Source organism: Triticum dicoccoides, chromosome 2A (assembly GCF_002162155.2).
Source record: "Triticum dicoccoides isolate Atlit2015 ecotype Zavitan chromosome 2A, WEW_v2.0, whole genome shotgun sequence".
Taxonomy (NCBI): domain Eukaryota; kingdom Viridiplantae; phylum Streptophyta; class Magnoliopsida; order Poales; family Poaceae; genus Triticum; species Triticum dicoccoides.
This window is the reverse complement of record NC_041382.1, coordinates 769,253,004-769,270,298: the sequence shown is the minus strand read 5'-3', so window position 1 is coordinate 769,270,298 and position 17,295 is coordinate 769,253,004. Positions and strand designations below refer to the sequence as shown.

Below are 17,295 nucleotides of genomic sequence, written 5' to 3'. Positions count from 1 at the left end.
TTGAAACATACCACGGTAACTTGTATGCAAATAACATGATAAGTCACACATCGTAGAAATGATAAATTATGTACCCAATCCTGATAACTTTATCGGCGGGGGTAGGGTGGGAGGAGTTGTTGAATCATACCACGATAACTCTTATGCAAATAACATGATAGCTCACACATCGCAGACTTGATAATTTATGTACCCGACCCTGGTAAATGTGGCGACTGTGGCGAGTGGGGGGCAACCCTGGTAATTTATGTGTAAATAGCTTGTTAATAGACACATACTAAGCTAATAGCTCACATACAAACGTCATTATAATTTTTTGACCTGAATTTTTTTGTTGAAAAATATACACCCGGTAATTTCTATGTAAAAAGCATGATAATGTATACATCACAGATTTGATAACTAATATCTTACATTTTAAACACCATGGTATCTTTCATACAAGGGAAAAAAGTTTTTTAAACATTTTCATCAGTAATTTATGTGTTAAATTACCATACTTCCTCATGCCTTAACCTTCTTGTACTGTAGTTATCAGCCTTATCATGGTATACTTATCATGTTGCTCATACCATAGTTATCACGCTGGTCATGCCAAAGTTACCAAGCCAAACTTTTTTTCCTGATATGGCAGAAATAAGAAACGTTCAAATAACATTGTTTATCTACAATAGACAACAACAAAAGGTGCCTTAGTTGGTTATTAGGCTCAATAGGTATTGCATAGACCTAGGTTCGAATCCTCTTTCAAGCACTTTTATTTTATTTTCATATTATGCGGTGAAAAACCAGAAAAAACCACTAGCGATTTACCACGGTTTTTGAGAAAAAGAAAAAAATCAGTGAAAAACGAGCGTGGAAGATAGCGAATCGTGCGGACTGGTCGTTAGCACAGTCCTAGTTTGAATGATTAGTGTTAAACATTGTGGTTAGCTATTAGGAAAAATGATTGACTTTAATAGCTTTGGTTCATTTCTTTGTATTGTTTGCATGCATACACTTTTTGAACAGTCGATTGTGTCACAAATGTGTGATATTCATTTTGTGTCATGCCTGAGAACCGCAAACTTATATAAAATATGTAATATATTAATTTTCAAAAGCTTGTGGAGGTATTCGTGGGTTATACTGGTGGAAATTCAAAATTCGGTGAATGTATGTTGTGTCGTTCTTTTCACAGAATTAAGATGCTCAGCTTATAGTCACGCTCAACAGATAAGATGCTCGGGTTACAGTCGTGCTCGTCACGTCTTTGCTCACAACAACAACCTGCCACTCGGTTTACATTTGCGCTCGGCGTATGTGTCCGCCGACAACTACAACCGGGCTCGGCTTATAGGGTTGCCACGTGGCACTCTCAGCTCGACACGTGACCTAGATGTAGGCCGAGAGCTCCCCACTCGATTTATAAAGTGTCGTTAACGTGGGCTGGCCGTCAGGTGCCTTATTTTTCTGCGGGCTACTCGTTTTAGGTCGACTTGTAGTGTTGTCGAGTCCTCGAAAAAGTACCCACGGCTTATGTCCATACATCGACTGGGTACATGCTGGCGGCGAGTCACCAAGTGTCACAGTCGACGTTGCCGTTGCCGAGATGAATCTAGACTTCGCCGAGTGGTTTGCACACTCGGCATAAAAGCTTTTCCTGCAATGGGAGTTTCGTACATTTTAAACTATATTTTAGGTGTTACGATTATTTAGAATTGAATAATTCATTACTATTTTTTGTGAGCATTCATTACTATTTACATAAAACATAAATGCATTTTGTGTGTGGAGTAGATGCAAATATCCATGTGTTTACTGGTGATAATGAGCAGACCCATGCACCATGTTCTATCAGAAAATATGTGATATTCAAGCCAGATATAATGCATGAACAAATTTGGTTGTACAACTAAAAAATTGATAGTGTTGTATTTTTTCTTAGATTTTTCTGTTAAACTACATCAGATTGATATCATGAGTTTTTAATAATTATTAATAATCAAATTTCTGTATTTATTTGAGGTAAATTGGGATCTATTATATTATTAAAACGATAGAAAACGAACAGTTGATATACTATTATATTATTAAAACGATAAAAAAATAACGGTTGAGATACAACAATAGGAAAAGAACCAAAGCAACGGTTGTGATTTGTAGGAAAAAGGTGCCAACCAAATAAATTCCACAATGTCACCGGGTGCGAGGATACTATTTGCCTCCTCTGATCAGGAAGTTATTAATATTTTGGACGTGGCTAGGGAGCGCCGCTGCGTTCGTTCGTTGTTTAGAGCACACTGCTATATATAGTAAGTATGTGTCCTTGTGTCCAGCTGCTAGACTAGAAAAGGAAATTGCTTAGCCACATCGCGCACATGGATACTGCTAGAATCAGCCTAGATCTTGTCCCCACGTGCATTTATTTGGGGTTTAAAAAGTAGTAAAAGCCATAACTTTTGATTCAAACATCGAAATTCAATTCTGTTTTCATTGTCAGGTATCTCACGACGATTTCTTCAAAACTAGATCCCACATCAGTAGGTTTCGTCAAACTTTTCTTAGAGCAACTTTGGGTGCAATGTAGGCAACTATAGTTTTATATGAAAGCAACTTCTTCTTTTCGGCCAAGTAGGACTAACTATTAGGTTGGTTTGTGTAAAAACGAGAAAATCATAAAAAAAAACTTAAGGCTTCTTTAGTGCTATTGTTGGGTTTCGTAGTAATTTTAAAAAAATTACTATGCACACGCAAGATCATGTGATGCATAGCAACGAGAGGGGAGAGTGCTGTCTACGTACCCATGCAGACCGACTGTGGAAGCGTTGACACAACGTAGAGGAAGTAGTCGTACGTCTTCATGATCCAACCGATCAAGCACCGAAACTACGGCACCTCCGAGTTCGAGCACACGTACAGCTCGATGACGATCCCCGGACTCCGATCCAGCAAAGTGTCGGGGAAGAGTTCCGTCAGCACGACGGCGTGGTGACGATCTTGATGCACTACAGCAGCAGGGCTACGTCTAAACTCCGCTACAGTATTATCGAGGACTATGGTGGTTGGGGCACCGCACATGGCAAAGAAATAGATCACGTGGATCAACTCGTGTGTTTCTGGGGTGCCTCTGCCTCAGTATATAAAGGAGCCAAGGGGGAGGGGGCCGCCGGCCAGGAGGTGGGCGCAGGAGGAGTCCTACTCCTCCCGGGAGTAGGACTCCCCCCCCCCCCCAATCCTAGTTGGACTAGGATTCCCCGAGGGGGAAAGAGGGAGAGGGGGGCCGGCCACCTCTCCTAGTCCTAATAGGACTAGGGGAGGGGGGAGGCGCGCGGCCACATTGGGCTGCCCCTTTCTCCTTTCCACTAAAGCCCATTAAGGCCCATATGGCTCCCGGGGGGTTCCGGTAACCTCCCGGTACTCCGGTAAAATCCTGATTTCACCCGGAACACTTCCGATGTCCAAATATAGGCTTCCAATATATCAATCTTTATGTCTCGGCCATTTCGAGACTCCTCGTCATGTCCGTGATCACATCCGGGACTCCGAACAACCTTCGGTACATCAAAAATGCATAAACTCATAATATAACTGTCATCGTAACCTTAAGCGTGCGAACCCTGCGGGTTCGAGAACAATGTAGACATGACCGAGACACGTCTCCGGTCAATAACCAATAGCGGGACCTGGATGCCCATATTGGCTCCTACATATTCTACGAAGATCTTTATCGGTCAGACCGCATAACAACATACGTTGTTTCCTTTGTCATCGGTATGTTACTTGCCCGAGATTCGATCGTCGGTATTCCAATACCTAGTTCAATCTCGTTACCGGCAAGTCTCTTTACTCGTTCTGTAATACATCATCCCGCAACTAACTCATTTAGTTGCAATGCTTGCAAGGCTTAAGTGATGTGTATTACCGAGAGGGCCCAGAGATACCTCTCCGACAATCGGAGTGACAAAACCTAATCTCGAAATACGCCAACCCAACATGTACCTTTGGAGACACCTGTAGTACACCCTTTATAATCACCCAGTTACGTTGTGACGTTTGGTAGTACCCAAAGTGTTCCTCCGGTAAACGGGAGTTGCATAATCTCATAGTTATAGGAACATGTATAAGTCATGAAGAAAGCAATAGCAACATACTAAACGATCGGGTGCTAAGCTAATGGAATGGGTCATGTCAATCAGATCATTCTCTTAATGATGTGATCCCGTTAATCAAATAACAACTCATTGTTCATGGTTAGGAAACATAACCATCTTTGATTAACGAGCTAGTCAAGTAGAGGCATACTAGTGACACTTTGTTTGTCTATGTATTCACACATGTATTATGTTTCCGGTTAATACAATTCTAGCATGAATAATAAACCTCTATCATGATTATAAGGAAATAAATAATAACTTTATTATTGCCTCTAGGGCATATTTCCTTCAGTCTCCCACTTGCACTAGAGTCAATAATCTAGATTACACCGTAATGATTCTAACACCCATGGAGCCTTGGTGCTGATCATGTTTTGCTCGTGGAGGAGGCTTAGTCAACGGGTCTGCAACATTCAGATCCGTATGTATCTTGCAAATCTCTATGTCTCCCACCTGGACTAGATCCCGGATGGAATTGAAGCGTCTCTTGATGTGCTTGGTTCTCTTGTGAAATCTGGATTCCTTTGCCAAGGCAATTGCACCAGTATTGTCACAAAAGATTTTCATTGGACCCGATGCACTAGGTATGACACCTAGATCGGATATGAACTCCTTCATCCAGACTCTTTCATTTGCTGCTTCCGAAGCAGCTATGTACTCCGCTTCACATGTAGATCCCGCTACGACGCTTTGTTTAGAACTGCACCAACTGACAGCTCCACCGTTTAATGTAAACACGTATCCGGTTTGCGATTTAGAATCGTCCGGATCAGTGTCAAAGCTTGCATCAACATAACCTTTTACGGTGAGCTCTTTGTCACCTCCCTATACGAGAAACATATCCTTAGTCCTTTTCAGGTATTTCAGGATGTTCTTGATCGTTGTCCAGTGATCCACTCCTGGATTACTTTGGTACCTCCCTGCTAGACTTATAGCAAGGCATACATCAGGTCTGGTACACAGCATTGCATACATGATAGATCCTATTGCTGATGCATAGGGAACATCTTTCATATTCTCTCTATCTTCTGCAGTGGTCGGGCATTGAGTCTTACTCAACTTCACACCTTGTAACACAGGCAAGAATCCTTTCTTTGCTTGATCCATTTTGAACTTCTTCAAAATCTTGTCAAGGTATGTGCTTTGTGAAAGTCCAATTAAGCGTCTTGATCTATCTCTATAGATCTTTATGCCTAATATGTAAGCAGCTTCACCGAGGTCTTCCATTGAAAAACTCTTATTCAAGTATCCCTTTATGCTATCCAGAAATTCTATATCATTTCCAATTAGTAATATGTCATCTACATATAATATCAGAAATGCTACAGAGCTCCCACTCACTTTCTTGTAAATACAGGCTTCTCCGAAAGTCTGTATAAAACCAAATGCTTTGATCACACTATCAAAGCGTTTATTCCAACTCTGAGAGGCTTGCACCAGTCCATAAATGGATCGCTGGAGCTTGCACACTTTGTTAGCTCCCTTTGGATCGACAAAACATTCCGGTTGCATCATATACAACTCTTCTTCCAGAAATCCATTCAGGAATGCAGTTTTGACATCCATCTGCCAAATTTCATAATCATAAAATGCGGCAATTGCTAACATGATTCGGACAGACTTAAGCATCGCTACGGGTGAGAAGGTCTCATCGTAGTCAATCCCTTGAACTTGCCGAAAACCTTTCGCGACAAGTCGAGCTTTGTAGACAGTGATATTACTGTCAGCGTCAGTCTTCTTCTTGAAGATCCATTTATTCTCAATTGCTTGCCGATCATCGGGCAAGTCAACCAAAGTCCACACTTTGTTCTTATACATGGATCCCATCTCAGATTTCATGGCTTCAAGCCACTTTGCGGAATCTGGGCTCACCATCGCTTCTTCATAGTTCGTAGGTTCATCATGATCTAGTAGCATGACTTCCAGAACGGGATTACCGTGCCACTCTGGTGCGGATCTTGCTCTGGTTGATCTACAAGGTTCAGTAGTATCTTGTTCTGAAGTTTCATGATCATTATCATTAGCTTCCTCACTAACTGGTGTAGGTGTCATAGAAACAGTTTTCTGTAATATACTACTTTCCAATAAGGGAGCAGGTACAGTTACCTCGTCAAGTTCTACTTTCCTCCCACTCACTTCTTTCGAGAGAAACTCCTTCTCTAGAATGTTTCCGAATTTAGCAACAAAAGTCTTGCCTTCGGATCTGTGATAGAAGGTGTATCCAATAGTTTCCTTTGTATATCCTATGAAGACACATTTCTCCGATTTGGATTCGAGCTTATCAGGTTGAAGCTTTTTCACATAAGCATCGCAGCCCCAAACTTTCAGAAACGACAACTTTGGTTTCTTGCCAAACCACAGTTCATAAGGCGTCGTCTCAACGGATTTTGATGGTGCCCTATTTAATGTGAATGCGGCCGTCTCTAGAGCGTATCCCCAAAACGATAGCGGTAAATCAGTAAAAGACATCATAGATCGTACCATATCCAGTAAAGTACGATTACGACGTTCGGACACACCATTACGCTGAGGTGTTCCGGGTGGCGTGAGTTGCGAAACTATTCCACAATTTTTCAAATGTACACCAAACTCGTAACTCAAATATTCTCCTCCACGATCAGATCATAGAAACTTTATTTTCTTGTTATGATGATTTTCAACTTCACTCTGAAATTCTTTGAACTTTTCAAATGTTTTAGACTTGTGTTTCATTAAGTAAATATACCCATATCTGCTTAAATCATCTGTGAAGGTGAGAAAATAACGATATCCGCCACGAGCCTCAATATTCATCGGACCACATACATCTGTATGTATGATTTCCAACAAATCTGTTGCTCTCTCCATAGTACCGAAGAACGGCATTTTGGTCATCTTGCCCATGAGGCACGGTTCGCAAGTACCAAGTGATTCATAATCAAGTGGTTCCAAAAGTCCATCAGAATGGAGTTTCTTCATGCGCTTTACACCGATATGACCTAAACGGCAGTGCCACAAATAAGTTGCACTATCATTATCAACTCTGCATCTTTTGGCTTCAACATTATGAATATGTGTGTTACTACTATCGAGATTCAACAAGAATAGACCATTCTTCAAGGGTGCATGACCATAAAAGATATTACTCATATAAATAGAACAACCATTATTCTCTGATTTAAATGAATAACCGTCTCGCATCAAACAAGATCCAGAAATAATGTTCATGCTTAATGCTGGCACCAAATAACAATTATTTAGGTCTAATACTAATCCCGAAGGTAGATGTAGAGGTAGCGTGCCGACTGCGATCACATCGACTTTGGAACCGTTTCCCACGCGCATTGTCACCTCGTCCTTAACCAATCTTCGCTTGATCCGTAGTGCCTGTTTCGAGTTGCAAATATTAGCAACAGAACTAGTATCAAATACCCAGGTGCTACTGCGAGCATTAGTAAGGTACACATCAATAACATGTATATCACATATACCTTTGTTCACCTTGCCATCCTTCTTATCCGCCAAATACTTGGGGCAGTTCCGCTTCCAATGACCAGTCTGCTTGCAATAGAAGCACTCAGTTTCAGGCTTAGGTCCAGGTTTGGGTTTCTTCTCTTGAGTAGCAACTTGCTTGCCGTTCTTTTTAAAGTTCCCCTTCTTCTTTCCTTTGCCCTTTTTCTTGAAACTAGTGGTCTTGTTGACCATCAACACTTGATGCTCCTTCTTGATTTCTACCTCCGCAGCTTTCAGCATCGCAAAGAGCTCGGGAATAGTCTTGTTCATCCCTTGCATATTATAGTTCATCACGAAGCTCTTGTAGCTTGGTGGCAGTGATTGAAGAATTCTGTCAATGACGCAATCATCTGGAAGATTAACTCCCAATTGAATCAAGTGATTATTATACCCAGACATTTTGAGTATATGCTCACTGACAGAACTGTTCTCCTCCATCTTGCAGCTATGGAACTTATTGGATACTTCATATCTCTCAATCCGGGCATTTGCTTGAAATATTAACTTCAACTCCTGGAACATCTCATATGCTTCATGACATTCAAAATGTCGTTGAAGTCCCGATTCTAAGCCGTAAAGCATGGCACACTGAACTATCGAGTAGTCATCAGCTTTGCTCTGCCAGACGTTCATAACATCCGGCGTTGCTCCAGCAGCAGGCCTGGCACCCAGCGGTGCTTCCAGGACGTAATTCTTCTGTGCAGCAATGAGGATAATCCTCAAGTTACGGACCCAGTCCGTGTAATTGCTACCATCATCTTTCAACTTTGCTTTCTCAAGGAACGCATTAAAATTCAACGGAACAACAGCACGAGCCATCTATCTACAATCAAACATAAACAAGCAAGATGCTAATCAGGTATTAAGTTTCATGATAAATTTAAGTTCAGTTAATCAAATTAATTAAAGAACTCCCACTTAGATAGACATCCCTCTAATCCTCTAAGTGATTACGTGATTCGAATCAACTAAACCATAACCGATCATCACGTGAGATGGAGTAGTTTTCAATGGTGAACATCGTTATGTTGATCATATCTACTATATGATTCACGCTCGACCTTTCGGTATCCGTGTTCCGAGGCCATATCTGTATATGCTTGGCTCGTCAAGTATAACCTGAGTATTCCGCGTGTGCAACTGTTTTGCACCCGTTGTATTTGAACGTAGAACCTATCACACCCGATCATCACGTGGTGTCTCAGCACGAAGAACTTTCGCAACGGTGCATACTCAGGGAGAACACTTCTTGATAATTTAGTGAGAGATCATCTTATAATGCTACCGTCAATCAAAGCAAGATAAGATGCATAAAAGGATAAACATCACATGCAATCAATATAAGTGATATGATATGGCCATCATCATTTCATGCTTGTGATCTCCATCTTCGAAGCACCGTCGTGATCACCATCGTCACCGGCGTGACACCTTGATCTCCATCGTAGCATCGTTGTCGTCTCGCCAAGCTTGCGCTTCCACGACTATCACTACCGCTTAGTAATAAAGTAATGCATTACATCGCGATTTCATTGCATACAATAAAACGACAACCATAAGGCTCCTGCCAGTTGCTGATAACTCGGTTACAAAACATGATCGTCTCATACAATAAAATTCAGCATCATGTCTTGACCATATCACATCACAACATGCCCTGCAAAAACAAGTTAGACGTCTTCTACTTTGTTGTTGCAAGTTTTACGTGGCTGCTACGGGCTTAAGAAAGAACCAATCTCACCTACGCATCAAAACCACAACGATAGTTTGTCAAATAGACTCCGTTTTAACCTTCGCAAGGACCGGGCGTAGCCATACTTGGTTCAACTAAAGTTGGAGAGACAGTCGCCCGCAAGCCACCTATGTGCAAAGCACGTCAGGGGAACCGGTCTCGCGTAAGCGTACGCGTAATGTTGGTCCGGGTCGTCTCGTCCAACAATGCCGCCGAACCAAAGTATGACATGCTGGTAGGCAGTATGACTTATATCGCCCACAACTCACTTGTGTTCTACTCGTGCATATAACATCAACATAAATAACCTGGCTAGGATGCCATTGTTGGTTTCGTAGTAATTTCAAAAAAATTCCTACGCACACGCAAGATCATGTGATGCATAGAAACGAGAGGGGAGAGTGCTGTCTACGTACCCACGCAGACCGACTGCGGAAGCATTGACAACATAGAGGAAGTAGTCGTACGTCTTCACGATCCAACTGATCAAGCACCGAAACTACGGCACCTCCGAGTTCGAGCACACGTACAGCTCGATGACGATCCCCGGACTCCGATCCAGCAAAGTGTCAGGGAAGAGTTCCGTCAGCACGACGGCGTGGTGACGATCTTGATGCACTACAGCAGCAGGGCTACGTCTAAACTCCGCTACAGTATTATTGAGGACTATGGTGGTTGGGGCACCGCACACGGCTAAGGAATAGATCACGTGGATCAACTTGTGTGTTTCTGGGGTGCCTCTGCCTCAGTATATAAAGGAGCCAAGGGGGAGGGGGCCGCCGACCAGGAGGTGGGCGCAGGAGGAGTCCTACTCCTCCCGGGAGTAGGACTCCCCCCCCCCCCCAATCCTAGTTGGACTAGGATTCCCCGAGGGGGAAAGAGGGAGAGGGGGGCCGGCCACCTCTCCTAGTCCTAATAGGACTAGGGGAGGGGGGAGGCGCGCGGCCACATTGGGCTGCCCCTTTCTCCTTTCCACTAAAGCCCATTAAGGCCCATATGGCTCCCGGGGGGTTCCGGTAACCTCCCGGTACTCCGGTAAAATCCTGATTTCACCCGGAACACTTCCGATGTCCAAATATAGGCTTCCAATATATCAATCTTTATGTCTCGACCATTTCGAGACTCCTCGTCATGTCCGTGATCACATCCGGGACTCCGAACAACCTTCAGTACATCAAAAATGCATAAACTCATAATATAACTGTCATCGTAACCTTAAGCGTGCGGACCCTGCGGGTTCGAGAACAATGTAGACATGACCGAGACACATCTCCGGTCAATAACCAATAGCGGGACCTGGATGCCCATATTGGCTCCTACATATTCTACGAAGATCTTTATCGGTCAGACCGCATAACAACATACGTTGTTCCCTTTGTCATCGGTATGTTACTTGCCCGAGATTCGACCGTCGGTATTCCAATACCTAGTTCAATCTCGTTACCGGCAAGTCTCTTTACTCGTTCTGTAATACATCATCCCGCAACTAACTCATTTAGTTGCAATGCTTGCAAGGCTTAAATGATGTGTATTACCGAGAGGGCCCAGAGATACCTCTCCGACAATCGGAGTGACAAAACCTAATCTCGAAATACGCCAACCCAACATGTACCTTTGGAGACACCTGTAGTACTCCTTTATAATCACCCAGTTACGTTGTGACGTTTGGTAGTACCCAAAGTGTTCCTCCGGTAAACGGGAGTTGCATAATCTCATAGTTATAGGAACATGTATAAGTCATGAAGAAAGCAATAGCAACATACTAAACGATCGGGTGCTAAGCTAATGGAATGGGTCATGTCAATCAGATCATTCTCTTAATGATGTGATCCCGTTAATCAAATAACAACTCATTGTTCATGGTTAGGAAACATAACCATCTTTGATTAACGAGCTAGTCAAGTAGAGGCATACTAGTGACACTTTGTTTGTCTATGTATTCACACATGTATTATGTTTTCGATTAATACAATTCTAGCATGAATAATAAACCTCTATCATGATTATAAGGAAAAAAATAATAACTTTATTATTGCCTCTAGGGCATATTTCCTTCAGCTATATATAAAGCAACATCGCTACACTATGTGTATCTATGAATTTTGCTATGATTGTCCCAATTTGCGTGTCATGGCTGCTCAATTGCCTATTGTTGATGGTTAGTTGCCTACAGTTGATATTCAATTGCCTATAAATGCTATAAATTGCCTACTATTGATGCCTAGTTACTGCTATTGGTAATTAGTTGCCTACAATTGCTGCTCTGTTGCCTAACTTTACAAAATTAGTTGCTTACAATATTATGAAGTTATTTATCATTGTTTTTATAAGTTGCCTACAAACACTCTGAAGTGGTTTAGATTCACCATCATGTTGGTCTACCATAACTAGCAATAGCAGACACAGGAGCATCACTAGTAGATGACTTCATAGTATAATAGCAATTTAGAAACAACACAAAATTAGTTGCTTACAATATTATGAAGTTATTTATCATTGTTTTTATAAGTTGCCTAAAACACTCTGAAGTGGTTTACATTCACCATCATGTTGGTCTACCATAACTAGCAATAGCAGACACGGGAGCATCACTGGTAGATGACTTCATAGTATAATAGCAATTTAGAAACAACGGCATACGAGCATGATCAATAGGCAAGTTAGAAGTACCAGTGAGGAAGTTAGGATTGACTTTTTTGAAAAGGAGGAATACACCCGACCTCTGCATCTTGATGCACACAGCCAAATTATGGACAAAATTAACTAGGACACAAAATGTAGTGAAGTTGCCTGCTTTTAGCTCTAAAGTTGCCTCTTGTAGAAGGAAAGTTGATATGATGGTGATGTGATATTATCTACCTCTATTTCAAAGTTTTTATGCATTATTAGTTAGTTGCTTATTCTTGGTAATTAGTTATTTTTAATGGAGTGAAGTTGCTTCTATTTGGCATTAAAGTTGCATCATCTAGCATAAAAGTTGCTTTGAATTTTTTTAAAGAAACGTATCCATGTGGTTTCGTTTTGAAGAGCTTTTCGCGACCTGGCTAGCCAACTCATGTGTGTTTTCATCATTATATCTGAAGATTTCAATGGTTTTTACAGGCAACTCAACTAAAAATTAAGAATTTACATAGGTTTGTGGGCAATTGTCTGATCTACCAACTTCTGGTTACCCCCTATGCAACTTCTTATCTAACACCCGTGACCTGGCTAGCCAACAACCGCGCACTCAGTAGTGTTGGCATCTTAGGTCCTCTGATGGAAAACTTTCATAGTATATTAGGCAATTAGGGATCACCCGTAGACAACTTCGTAGCGACGTAGGCAACTTGGTTTCTGAGGTAGACAATTTGGAAACCATGTTAGAAAACTTCCCACTTTACAGTGAGCAACTTTCACATTATGGTAGGCGACTGAACTATGTACAACTTAGTTTTTGATGTATGCAACTTAGCAACCATGGTAACCACCTATTACACTATTGCACACAACTAAGTAGGAGGCTACTCGGCGAAATTGACTTATACATTGGTGCAATTCTTCTAGCATCAAAATTGCTCACGCTTAGAACTAAACTTGCCTCGTCTAACATCAAAGTTGCTTTTGGAAAAACATCAAAACATGTTCATATGGATCTTGTTTTGAAGAGCTTGTCACGAGGAACCCAACTGTGAAAACGGATCATAATTCCGGCACGCGGTTTGAAAGTTATAGCTTTTTGAATTTTTTGTAGCAGAATTAATGCACGTTATGTCATCGCTGGGTTCACACGAAGGGTCGGACAAGGTGAAGAAAATCAACGTACTACAGTGAAAGAATCTTTCCATATATAGAATGGGTGGGTGGGCAATTTTCCAAATCAGGGATCAGTTTGTCGCGTCGTTTGGTCTTTGAACGTGCGCTCGGATCAACCGAAAAGTGCAGCTGCACTTTCTAGCATTTAGGTAATATTTTATTCTCGCGAGATTTGTCATAATATGAGCCAGACAACACAATTGTAGGGGAGTGTCTAAACCCCAAGAATCTTGCTATAGGTACGACAAATTTTGGAAGATTCTAGGACGACGGTTAAAAACAGCCACACCACACATGCGTAGGATTAACTTTGCGAGGGGTCAGACGAAAATCGGACAGTACATGTCGTCCGTGGAGCAGTTTCGAAACCACAAAGAAACAATGAGGATTACAGAATTATTTGTTTCTCCTCTTGTGTTCAGAACTTCAGATACGGACAATGATACAACCTAGAACCAAGGACGACAGCGTCGTCCACAACATGAATCTAGCAGCGGGCGAGAGCCATCCAGCAGTGCCGGCATCGGATACCTGAGCCTGACCCTCAGAAGAAGAAGCGGCCTTGCTCTTCTCTTCAAGAACGTCTCTTCTCTTTTGGAGCTGCAGCCGGCACCTCCGCACCGCTTCCCGGAGCGGCATGTGGTACAAGTGGCTGCGGACCTCGACGGTGAGGTCCGCCTCTCTCGGCACCAGGTAGAAGAAGCCGGCGTCCAGGCGGCGGTCCTTGTACCGCGTGGCTGCCTGGTGGATGGTCCTGATGAGGCCCCGGATGGTTTGCCGCTGCTTTTTGTAGGCCTTCCACTTGAACATGCCCATACTCTTGAGATGGTTGTAGACGACCGTCGCCGCCCGCAGGTCCTCCCTGAGCGCTACCTCGCGCCCTAGCGGCGTGGTCCGCAGCATGGCGACGCCCTCGTCGTCGCATATCCTGATGCCGCGCTCGTCGCGGATGCACAGCCGGAGCTTCCTTGTCCCCGTCTTGAATCCTCTTGGCTTGGCGCTGCTGCGTCGTCCTCCTTCTCTACAATTTGAATAAGTTTTTTAACACATGAAGATGGCGAGTAGAAGCCGAGAGATGGAGAGAGAGAGCGCCATCGATCGACATGTGAACGTACCTATGGCCACCGCTGACGGTGGGGATCTCTTCCATCTCGATCGATCGCCGGCGACAAAACAAACGCGCGATGCCGGCGATGCTACCATATCATCATCAATCGAGGAAAATTATATATACGTGCACGGTGCTGATCGTATCCGAGAAGGAGCTGGACTCGTATCGGTTAATGACTCCCCAAACTCTGTTTGTCTAATGGTTTATATCCCACCCATCCTGGCCAATAAATTTAATCGATCGGCCACCTAGCGACGGCGCCTAGTATATATATCTACTCGCGCGTATACTCCGGCGACCGATCGAGAAGAAAAGATGGACGTTGCCGTCGCCGCACCTACAACTAATTTTTACGGGCAAGACCTCGTGAGTTTTCAGTCGAAGCTTGGCATTCTCGCTCCGGCCACCTGGCTGTCTCACCCCGCCGACGAGCTTTTAATGCTCGGCATCGACGGCTTGCCTTTCAGAAAGGAGGCTGGCGACACCGACATCGCCCTCGTCGATCGGAGCTTTCTCCATGTCGGACAGGCCGTAGTATCGGCGTCGGACGTCGGCGGCCAGATCGGCGTCGTCACCGGCGTCACCACAACGCTCGACCTCGTGGACCGTGGCGGCGACGCGACAGGGGAAGTCATCGGGGGCCTGCCGCCCTCAGCTGTGCGGCGTGTCAGGGCGCTCAGCCTCGGGGATTACGTCGTGTCTGGGCAAGGGCAGTGGCTGGGCCGCGTGGTTGAGGTGTCCCTGGACGTGGACGTCGTGTTCGACGACCGCGCTATCTGCAGGGTCACGGACGCCGAGTCACCAACCATGCAGTTATGGCCGGCAGAAAGCACACCGGGTCTTCACCGTCAACAGACGAACGTCACCTTCTACCCTGGGCTGAGCGTCGCCTCCGGCGACCCCTCGGTCGTCTTCGGAGGGGCGCGGTGGCTAAGTGGCCACTGGAAGAAAAGGCATGAAGTGGGGATGGTGACCAAGGTGGAGATGGCCGGCGTCCTTGTCCACTGGATCGTGTCCGCCTACGGCGACACGGACGAGCAGTTCCTCCACGGGTCCGCTCCTCCGGCTTACCAAAAACCTGAGAACCTAATGTATTTCTGCTCCGCGTACGAGTGCAGCTGGGGAGTAGGCGACCGTTGCTTCCTCCGAGAAAGCACTGCTGCTTCCCCTAGTTCAGAAATCGATTCTCTTCATGATCCACAACACCAGATTTCACTGCAATCTGAAGAAGAAGAGGTTGAGCCGTCGCCGCCATCGTTAACTGCCGGCCTAGCAACCGCTCCAGTGGACAAGGAGGAGAGATCGTACCGCAAGCAGCTGAGGAAGCCCATGTTGATACGGTATAGGGGGCGGGCACGACGAGGCTACCAGTGGTCGGCACCGCTGCGCACCATGACCGTCTTCCGCACTCGCACCACCGTTAACGTGTTGTGGCAGGACGGCACGCGACAACACGGGGTGCCGTCCCTCAACCCCTTCGACATGATGAACGAGCACGAGGTCTTCCCCGGGCAGTATGTCATCGACGCTCGAGATGACGACTTCACCGGGGGATCAACCGTGCGGCGTGTCGGTGTCGTCAGGAACCTAAATTCCAAGGACCACACGGCGCATGTGTCGTGGTTCAAGGCGGCGACTGGAGGGCGGGAGGTGGAACGCGTCGACGAGGCCGTTAGTGTGTATGATCTAGGCAGAGACCCTGACCACTCCGTTTTCTATGGGGACGTCGTGGTTCGTACACTATCATCAAACGTGAGTGAAAATAATGCACGGCAACCACAGGTCCTCGATCTTTCATGGGTTGGTCGTGTTGTTGACTTGAGTGACGGCCACATCCATGTCAAATGGGGCAACGACACCACGTCAATGGTAAGCCATCTATTTTTCCTGATATAATTTATCATATAAGCAATGTACCAATGTTTTTTTTCAAGTATAAATTAATTTGTATAATTTTCTATGTTGCATAATCTGTATTTTATTGGTCAAATTCACACATTGATACTCATATATTTTGCATACAGGGTCACTTCATTTTATATGTCAAACTTTGACTTATAATTTTGATCAATAACATATGAGTTATATGTCATAAAAATATACGATTGGAAAGTTCTTTGAAATGTGTTTCAAATGACACATTTTTTGTGGCATATAATTTACTTTTTGTTGGTAAACTTAATGATCAAAGTTAGACATAAAAATATGATGCGGCCTTGTATATATATAGAAAACTAGATGGAGTACGGATGTTTTAGATACGATCTAATAACTGTTTTAATTCTATATATGATTTTTCAGGTATTACCCCATGAGATCACTGTTGCCAGCAAGGAACACTACAGCGAACTGCAGGCTGAAATGGGCGACTGGCTGGAGGAGGACAGCGTTGATAATCATCAAGAATCTGGTGCTGCTGATGTGGTATCTATCTAGAAACATTATGTACATAGCTATCAACTTAACTATGCATCACAAAACCGTATCTTACTAATAATGTGGCAAATAATACATCCTATATATCCAATCACAGGACAATGTTCCAACAGATACTAGGAATATCCAAGGTGCCAGGGTTGAAGACGGTGGCAGTTCTGCTAATGAATCAGATGGCCATGCCGCTACAAGAACAAACCGGTTGGGTGGTGTCATCCAGTCCATGATCCGATCGGTGGTTCAAGTGTTGGCTCGAGCCAAGTTGTTGTATCTTGTCAACCGCACATCGTCGTCAACCTCGGATTTGCCAGCTGCGGGCATGCACAATGTTGTTGAAGTGCCCACGCATGTATCCTTGGGTGGTAGTCACGTACATACTAGCATCGAGGGCGTTGTCACGGAGGTCGTCTTTCCTCCAGTGATAAGAAGCGATGAGACTGGCGACGGTGATGTCAAGTATGCGGTGAGGTCGGGAGAAGCCGCCACTGGTGATGATGACACGTTAAAATTCCCAAACTTTGACGTAGTGCAGAGTCCGCCGGACCACCATTACCTTGACACCATGGAGCAGGTACGTGCGCCAAGACAAGCTG

At 44.2% G+C, this 17,295-nt stretch overlaps 1 pseudogene; it reads left to right on the top strand.

The window, feature by feature from the left end:
- The first annotated feature begins 14,581 nt into the window (after nucleotides 1-14,581).
- The window catches only part of LOC119352421, a 3,876-nt pseudogene continuing 1,162 nt past the window's right edge, over nucleotides 14,582-17,295 (top strand).